Source organism: Coregonus clupeaformis, unplaced genomic scaffold, assembly GCF_020615455.1.
Source record: "Coregonus clupeaformis isolate EN_2021a unplaced genomic scaffold, ASM2061545v1 scaf3421, whole genome shotgun sequence".
NCBI lineage: Eukaryota > Metazoa > Chordata > Actinopteri > Salmoniformes > Salmonidae > Coregonus > Coregonus clupeaformis.
Genome location: NW_025536875.1, coordinates 1602 through 11815, shown reverse-complemented (window position 1 = coordinate 11815; position 10214 = coordinate 1602). Strand labels below are relative to the sequence as shown.

The following is a 10214-nucleotide window of genomic DNA, read 5'->3' as shown; positions in this document are numbered from 1 at the left end:
GGTGTCTTTTATACTGATAACAAGTTCAAACAGGTGCCATTAATACAGGTAACGAGTGGAGGACAGAGGAGCCTCTTAAAGAAGAAGTTACAGGTCTGTGAGAGCCAGAAATCTTGCTTGTTTGTAGGTGACCAAATACTTATTTTCCACCATAATTTGCAAATAAATTATTTTAAAATCCTACAATGTGATTTTTCTGGATTTATTTTTCTCAATTTGTCTGTCATAGTTGACGTGTACCTATTATGAAAATTACAGGCCTCTCTCATCTTTTTAAGAGGGAGAACTTGCTGTCACGGTTCCCTCAGACAGAACCCAGAAGCAGACCAGGACAAGGAGAGTTGAACGAAGGTGAGGGTTTATTACAGATTCAAAAAAGGTGCAGGATAATCCAGGGAACAGAGCGGGCGGCGTGGATGAGTTGTTGAGGGTGCAGTTGTTGGTCCAATGATGGCTCGGCAGCCGCCCGACCATCAGGCAGAGTAGGGTGAGGGTTCCGGACGAGTGACTGGAGATGGAACAAACGGAGGTAAGATCAACAATAAACCAACAAGGTACAAAACAACAAAACTAACGCTAGAAGCTCTAGAACTGATACTCTGATAAACCTACTGTTCATGGCTAACGATCCGGCAGGAACTGGATGTTTGGCCAGAGCCTAAGAAGGGTGATGATCAGGACCAGGTGTGCAGATTGCTGATGGGATGCAGGTGCGGAAAACAAGAGAGCTCCCCGGAGCGTTCCCGAACCCTCGGGAAACTGGAGATCACGAACAGGAAAAACTAGTCACCAGACAGGACCCGACTCAGACTGCCGGGATCGTTACAGTACCCCCTCCGACGAACGCCACCGGGCGGACCTCCCGGAGCGCCAGGATGGAGGCGGTAGAAATCACTGATGAGGTCAGCATCTAGGACCTGTAACCGCGCGAATCCAACTCCTCTCTTCAGGACCATACCCCTCCCAGTCCACGAGATACTGGAAACCCCGGCCCCGCCGTCTGGAATCCATGATCGACGCACCGTGTAGGCAGGACCACCTCCGATCATCCGAGGAGGAGGAGGAGGAGGCGGAGGAGGCAACAGAGGACTGAGGAAGACAGGCTTGAGGCAGGAGACATGAAAGGTGGGATGGACTCTGAGCGTCCTCGGTAGTTTGAGTCGAACTGCCACTGGATTGATCACCTTCTCCACCACAAACGGACCAATGAACTTCCGGTAACAACTTCCTAGACTCAGTCCGTAAAGGAAGATCCCGTGTGGCCAACCAGACCCTATCTCCGATGGTGTAGGTGGGAGCGGGGATCCGGCGACGATTCGCCTGGAGCTGATACCGGTCCGAAACTCTAAGGAGTGCCTTTCTGGCCCGATGCCAGGTCCGGTGGCAACGACGAATATGGGCCTGAACAGAAGGCACTGAGAGCTCCTTCTCCTGAGAAGGGAACAAGGGAGGTTGGTAGCCATACAGGCACTGGAAGGGAGACATCCCAGTGGCAGATGTAGGGGAGAGTATTGTGGGCATACTCAACCCAAGGCAACTGAGAGACCCAGGAGGTGGGGTTGGAAGAGACCAGACAGCGTAGCGTGGATTCCATCTTCTGGTTGGCTCTCTCCGCCTGACCATTGGATTGGGGGTGAAAACCAGATGTGAGACTGACTGTAGCTCCAATGGCCAAACAGAAGGACTTCCAGACAGCAGAGGTAAACTGAGGGCCACGGTCGGAAACGATATCACTGGGCAAACCGTGGACCCTGAAAACCTCCCTAACCAGGATCTCGGACGTCTCCGAGGCAGAGGGAAGCTTGGCAATTGGCACAAAAGTGGGCGAACTTGCTGAATCTGTCACGATAGTCAGAACGACCGTGTTCCCCTCAGAAGCGGGCAACCCAGTGACGAAGTCCAGGGCCAGATGCGACCATGGTCGCCGGGGAATAGGAAGGGGTGAAGTAGTCCAGAGCTGGGCCGATTGGTACTCTTATTCTGCGCACACACTGGACAGGCAGCAACAAAACCCCGAGTATCCTCGGCCACGGCAGGCCACCAAAACGTCTGCGAAGAAACGCCATTATCCGAGCCACGCCAGGGTGACAAGCCATCTTACTGGCGTGGGACCATTTGAGGACAGCAGGACGAACCCGACTCAGGCACAAACAACCGACCGGGTGGACCGTTACCGGACCGGGCTGAGTCCGAAGGGCCACCAGCACCTCCTCCTCAATCTTCCACATAACTGCTCCCCGATGCAGTTCGGGGGAGAATTGTCTCGGTCTTGGACCCACTCTCCTCCGTCTTGGAGAACATCCGGGACAAGGCGTCCGCCTTGCCGTTCTTAGATCCAGGTCGGCGTCAGGAAAAACTTGAATCGTCCGAAAAACAACGCCCACCTGGCCTGGCGGGAGTTGAGACGTTTAGCTCGATTGCACGTAAGCAAGATTCTTGTGGTCGTCCAGACAATAAACGGTTGCTCCCCCCCTCCAACCAGTGGCGCCACTCCTCCAAGCCAAGTTTCACCGCGAGAAGCTCCGGTTACCCACATCGTAATTCCTCTCCGCAGGCGAAGGCGGCGGTAGTAGGCGCAGGGATGGAGTTTACTGTCCGTGGAGCATCGCTGCGACAGGATGGCGCCAACTCCCCCATCAGACGCGTCCACTTCAGCGGCCGAACTGACGGGCCGTGTCGGTTGAGAGAGAGAATCGGTGCGTTGGTGAATCGCCTCTTCAAATCCAGAACGCTCGATCCGCCTCCGGATTCCACTTGAAGGTCCTGATACTGGAAGTCAAGGCAGTTAATGGAGCGGCCACACGGCTGTAATCCCGGATGAATCTGCGGTAGAAATTCGCAAACCCCAAAAATCTCTGGAGCTGCAATCTCGTACGGGCTGGGCCCATTCCAGAACCGCTCTAACCTTCTCCTGGTCCATCCTAATCTCTCCCCTGGAGATGATGTACCCGAGAAAGGATGTCGTGTGGGCGTGAAACTCACACTTCTCGGCCTTCACGAACAGGCGATTCTCCAACAATCGCTGCAGAACCTGCCGGACATGCTGGGACGTGGTAAGGTTCCTTCGAGAAGATCAGAATGTCATCCAGGTAAACAAACACAAAGAGACCCGATCATATCTCTCAGGAGCGTCGTTCACCATACTCTGGAATACCGCTGGAGCATTGGTCAGTCAAACGGCATCACCTGATACTCGAGTGACCCATCGGTGTATTGAAACCCGTCAACCACTCGTCCCCCTCTCTGATCCGACCAGGTGATTCGCATTGCGTAGGTCTAGCTTAGTGAACACCGTAGCACCCTGTAAGGAGTCGAAGGCAGAACTCATCAAGGCCAGGATACTTGTTCTTGACCGTGATGTCATTCAACCCCCGATAATCAATACGGTCGAAGAGAGCCATCCTTCTTACCCACAAAGAAAATCCTGCCCCCAGGGGGTGATGACGAGGGACGAACGAGACCAGCAGCTAGGGGACTCCTTGATGTAGGTCTCCAACGCCTCACGTTCAGGTCGGGAGATACTGTATAACCTTCCTTGGGGTAGACAGCTCCAGGAACCAGGTTGATGGCACAATCATTATGGTCGGTGGGGAGGGAGTGACAGAGCCTTCTGCTTACTGAAAACTTCCCCCAAATCGTGATATGTCTCGGGAACCAGGGACAAATCTGGGGGTTTAGCCTCAATCACCTGACTGGGAACCGAATAGGGGCAGGCAGTCTTGAGACAGTTAGCATGACAATCGGCTCCAACTCGTTACCTTGCCCGTCACCCAATCGAGCGTGGGATTGTGTTCCTTCAGCCAGGGGTATCCAAGGACCAGAGGAACATGGGAAGACGGCAGAATGAAGATGAAATCATCTCAGAATGATTCCCGACAACCGCATCTTAACCGGTTCAGTCCTCATCGTGATACGTGCCAACTACTGCCGTTCAGAGTGGTCGCTTCAATGGCTTCCGGCAATTGCTCCTTGGAAAGCCCCAGCTGTTCCACCAACTCGGCATCAAGAAAGCTTCCATCGGCACCTGAATCGATAAAGCGTTAAGCGCTAAGCTCTGATTCCTGTTCACAAGGGTAGCCGGGAAACCGGGGGTCTGACAGAGGTACTGAGAGGTTGAAACTGGCTCGCTAAAAGTCCTCCCAACTTTAGCGAGCCGGGCAGTTTGACGACCGCCGGGAACAAGTGGAGATGTAATGTCCCGAGCTACCACAGTAGAGGCAGCAGTTGGTCCCCTACGTCTATGTTGACCTCCTCTGGTTAACTCCCCCCACTTGCATGGGTTCAGAATCGGGAGAGAGGGACCTCTCCACTAATCCATTGTGGTGGAGAATGATCGACGTGTTCTGGTCCACCACCCGACCCGACTGGGAACTGAGAAGCTGATCGATTGGACGGACCCCATTGCTTCTCCCTCCTTCGCTCTCGGACTCGATTATCCACCCCGAATAGACAAAGGCTACCAAGCTGTCCAGGGTCACTAGGCTCCGGATAGGAGATCAACTCATCCTTGAGCTGCTCCGACAGACCCTGGTAAAGGCCGCTTGCAGAGACTCCTCGTTCCACCCACTCTCCACCGCCAACGTCTTGAACTCGATCACGAAGTCGGCCACGCTACGAGTTCCTTGGTGAAGCGAAAACAGGCGCCTAGCTCGTCCCTCCCTCGGACGGAATGGTCGAAGAGCTTCCTCATCTCGGCCGTGAACCCCTGGTATGAAGCCATGCAGGGGTCTTGTCGTTCCCAAACGCTGAAGCCCACTCCAGCGCTCGACCACGCAGCAACGCAATCACAAAGGCTATCCTAGCCTTGTCTGTGGCATAAGAGTAGGGCTGTAGATCGAACACTAATCCACACTGCATAGGAAGGAACGGCATCTTCCCAGCTCCCCCTCATATCTATCCGCGTCGGAACCTCGGGCTCACGGAAGGACACAGCTTCCAGAAGCGGCAGGCGAGATGGGTGAAACCGGTAGTGGATCCTCCACCGGAAACTTGCGTTGGTTCTGGACCTCCGTCAGACCGGTAGAAAGGTTCGAACTGACAACGCGATCTCCTGTAGTACCGTGCTATGATGGCCCAACATCTTCTCCTGATGGGTAATGGCATGGCGAACAGAGTCCAGGTCCACTGGGTTCATTACTGGCCGGATCGTTCTGTCACGGTTCCCTCAGACAGAACCCAGAAGCAGACCAGGACAAGGAGAGTTGAACGAAGGTGAGGGTTTATTACAGATTCAAAAAGGTGCAGGATAATCCAGGAACAGAGCGGGCGGGCGTGGATGAGTTGTTGAGGGTGCAGTTGTTGGTCCAATGATGGCTCGGCAGCCGCCACCATCAGGCAGAGGTAGGGTGAGGGTTCCCGGCCGAGTGACTGGAGATGGAACAAAAACGGAGGTAAGTCAACAATAAACCAACAAGGTACAAAACAACAAAACTAACGCTAGAAGCTCTAGAACTGATACTCTGATAAACCTACTGTTCATGGCTAACGATCCGGCAGGAACTGGATGTTTGGCCAGAGCCTAAGAAGGTGATGATCAGGACCAGGTGTGCAGATTGCTGATGGGATGCAGGTGCGGAAAACAAGAGAGCTCCCCGGAGCGTTCCCGAACCCTCGGGAAACTGGAGATCACGAACGGAAAAACTAGTCACCAGACAGGACCCGACTCTGACTGCCGGGATCGTTACACTTGCACAATTGGTGGCTGACTAAATACTTTTTTCCCCACTGTATGTGAGTATTTCAATACAACCAGTGGCGGCTCCTGAAAAAAAATTCTCAGGGGGGCAATTTTTCTGATGATTTAGGTGACCTACACACATTTTAAAAAAAGATATGTCCAGCAACAACATGAAGACAGGGGCAGCATATGTCAATACCAGAAGCATTTATTGACTGATCTCAAAAGTGTTGGCTTACCAGGGTTGGTGGAGCCCTCAGTTTCATCTTTGCCTCGTGAAGCTAACTCAAACACTCCGCAAAACTTCACACACTGGATTAGCCGGCTGAGGATGTGGCGGTTCTTGCTAATGTCGTAGTAAATATATTTGTTATAGTGAATATGGAATATGATATGTTGAGTAAAATGTTGTGCTAAGATCTATTTAGGTCAGGAGCTGGTTATAAGTTCTGTTCCTATCCAATAACAATGGACAAAAAGGGTCCTATCTTGTCAGCCTTGTCAGCAGGTGGCCAAGACAACACCCACGCCATAGGCCTCTCAGTTCTTCCAACTCACGAGTTCTTGCTCTGAGGACACACACACACACACACACACAAACACACACACACACACTCATCACTGTTAAACACACACACACACACACACACACACACACACTCATCACTGTTAAACACACACACACACACACACACACAAAAATCCCCTCTCTTAGGCTGAACATTTGAAGACAGAGAACCGACTCAGAGCCAATGCAACAGTGACAGTAGCCTGGAGGGTACCTCGCCCAACTCATCAGGACCAATCAGAAGATCAGAACTACTAGATTCAACCTACTTCATTTATTGCATAAAATGTCAGCACACAATGTTTGGGCTCTCTTCAGATAATAATAATAATAATAATATTGCCATTTAGCAGACGCTTTTATCCAAAGCGACTTACAGTCATGCGTGCATACATTTTTGTGTATGGGTGGTCGATACCACTACCTTGGCGTTACAAGCGCCGTGCTCTACCAGCTGAGCTACAGAAAGTGGATACTCATGGATGCCACGCAATTGTAAAAATGTCAACACAATTGGAGACACCACGTCATTTTTGGAGACATGTTATTGACAGTAAACTATTGTAGATGCGACTGCCAACTAAATAAAACATTTTAGCTGGCTAGCTAATCATCTTAGCTAAATGTGGGCAAACAATTCAGTTATTTACCGTTAATTTGAGGGATTGGGGTGAAAGAAATCGAGTTACATATGTGAACTTTACGATATACTGTATTGACAATATCGCAATATTTTAGCGCTAGTTGGCTGTACCTAGCACCAAAACACCATTATTGTTCCTTCATAGCTTGTTCTCAATCTTTTCACATTGGGAGCCAATTTGTTTTCCAGCACTTTTATTTCCATGACTGATCAAAACTTCGTTCTCATGGCTTTCTGATCCCTCTGCAACAGACATATGGTGCGCAATAAAATCACAGTATCGAATGCAATACGTATAGAATCATGAGACTGCAAATGCTGATGCATATCTTATCGTGAGGTTCCTGGCAATTCCCAGCCCAGTTCATTTGCCACAACAAATCTCTTCGCTAGCAAACGCGATGTCTTCTCCAAACGGCAATGTGTCTCCAGCAATGTTTACTTTTTTGACGTTCTATGGCATCTCCACTTTCCAAGCATATGTGACCACATGTAATATTTTGGTAAGTGATGCAAATAGTGAACTATGTAGGGCCAGGATGTAAAATATATGTAGCTGCAGCAATTTCTCTTATCTGATATGGTAAGTAATGGGGCTTAATTTATAGCTCCCTAAGAGTTTGACGAACGGGTCCGTCACTTCCAGATATCTTTACCTCTGAATAAACTGCCTTTATTATACCATATCCACCCTGTCCAAAGTCTCTACTTGGTCTCAGTTCTCCAGTAAACTTGTGATTATCAACACTAACCTCATCGTTGTGGCGGCGGACAGCTAGCCTGTATCCCTCATCAAGTTGAGTGGCAATGTTATTTTTCCGTTCAATACCAATTTTTGGAAAATCCTCGGGTGTAGGACTTTCCGCCTTTAAGTAGAAACCTGTTGAATTATTAAATTTGGTCTGGGAGGTCCTAATTGTTTCGTTGCCAATTTATCTTCATTTGTTCACCGACAAAAAAGGAACTTCTTTCAAAGACACAATCCGCTCTTTTCTCAGTTACGTTCATGGTTACGTTACGTTACGTATGATGACGCGTAGTGCAAGCCCTCAGACACCCATGAGATTGTATTGAAGGCTCTGAAATTTGAAAAAAATAGATTTTACATTAGAGGCTATGAGAGACTTCTGGGCGATTTTCAACCTGACTGAAATCGCCCCAAAGGGGGAACCATTTGAAGCACGACTTTAGCCTGATTCGACATTTAGTGGCAGTGTGGCACTGTGGCAGATCAGACGTATAGATTACAACACTGATAACTACTGTTGCCGTGATATAATTGATTAGAAAAAAAAATCCCTTCCTTTTCCCGTTTGGCAGTGCGTTGCCCATATCGCCCTATTGAACAGGCCGCCCCTGAATACAACACAGCCTAATACTATGTACTTGCAAAATTTATAAGCCTATAAATGAGCTGTTTGATGAGAATCAACAAGGTGTGGCAAACATACTGTATCCACCAAACATCTTAAATGTTTCTTGCATAGTAACACATTAGTATCACAAAACATATCACTAGTTATATTGCCTTAACCATAATACAGTATTCATCATTCCTACAGGATTTAACTGACATCTGTAACATATTGGGAACTGCGGAACATTCATACCTCTTTAAAGGTAACCAGACAGTCTTCTTCAGGGTTCAGTCCAAGTGTTCTCAGACTTGCTTAGTCAGGTTGAGGATTAGGATGCACCCTTCGACAATCTCAGGTGCCAGTTAATACTTGATGTAGCCCGTGTCTGCAATCCTATACTCCACCACCGGAGGGAGAGAGCAACCAGGTTGAGATGGTTTTACACATTTTGAACAGAACCTCTATGTAGATGTCACGCCCTGGCTCTGGGGACTCTTAAATGTTGAGCCAGGGTGTTTATTTTTCTATGTTTAGTTTTCTATGTTTTTTGTTCTAGATCGTTTAGTTCTATGTTGGCCAGGGTGGTTCCCAATCAGAGGCAGCTGTAGCTCGTTGTCTCTGATTGGGGACCATTAGGGCAGCCTGTTGGCACCAGTTAGTTTGTGGGATCTTGTTCCGTAAAGGTTTGTTGTGTTATAACCTCAGGACTTCACGTATCGTTTGTTTGTTGTTTTGTTCGTGTTGTTGTGTACTAAATAAAGATGTACGCTTATCACGCTGCGCCTTGGTTCCACGAGTCTTCAGTCAACGAGCGTGACAGTAGATCTGAGTCTTCAAGGCCAACAGTGGTTATGGAAACCATGTTATTGCCACTTCATTCCGTTCTGGAATGTCAAGTGCTACAATAAAATAATAGGTAACGTGACTCAAGTATGGCCTTGGTTGGCTTTGAGAGTTGCATTTAAAATTGAAAATGTAAGTGGTGTGACATCTTCCCTCTGTAGTCTATGAAGAAGGACGTCAGCTGACATGGGTGACTGTCTTGAGAGAGGAGTAGCTCTGGAGAAGAAGTTCAGCTAGTCGTGGACAAAGATGAGCTGCACTGGTTCATTGATCTCAATGTTCACCTGTAGGAGACAGAATACAAAATGTGTCACTTTGGAATCATGGCTCTTGCTTTCTTCAGATGAATCAGCCTCAAATAACCCAGAGGGTGTTGCAAAATTAGGGGAAATAGGCATTTTGCTGCAAAACTGTTTTATTATGTGAAGTTCTCCATTAATATCACTTTAAGTGGAAATATGACTGAACATTTCATATGTGCACTTGGTTCAAAACAACGATCCAAACAGCTACAGTAACAGCTATTGAAGTGGTCGGCCTAGTGGTCAGTTGCCTGGCTACAAATTATCTTCTGTGTCTGTTGCTTTGACTGTCAGGGAAAATGTTTATATGTGTGTGAGTGTGTGTGAGAGAGAGAGAGTGTGTTTGTGTGTGTGTATGTGTGAGGAGGCAGTCAGTCCTCCAGACCTCTCTCACCGCTTCATCCTCATTGCCCACGCTGTTGGTCTGGGACAGCTTGATGATGCCAGTGCCCAACCACAGGCTGAGAACTGGACCCCGCCTTTTGCACAAGTGATCATGACAGCATCCCCAATCTGGGACAGGTCTCTAAGAATCTGGGAGAACTCACTTTATTCTTGCTCCTAAAGAGAAAATAGGATATCATACAAGCTACCAAATCACCAGCTCCCCCACTGTACATCAATGGACATTTAGAAGGTCACATCTAAATTGGACGACACTGGTAGCTAGCTAGCTAGGACACTGGTAGACAGTGTCCTTCACCACCAAAAAACTCTGATAATACTTCTATTTCCCTTTTTGACCCACATTTTACTTGCATACACAATCAGGAAATCCAGAATATCAAAAGTGTCACACAAGCATGAAGATGGCATGCTCGAG

The 10214-nt window shown here is 48.6% G+C and overlaps 1 pseudogene; it reads right to left on the bottom strand.

Moving 5' to 3' along the window:
• Positions 1 to 8608: 8608 nt before the first annotated feature.
• On the bottom strand, positions 8609 to 9938 carry LOC123489893 (annotated as a pseudogene).
• Positions 9939 to 10214: the final 276 nt, after the last annotated feature.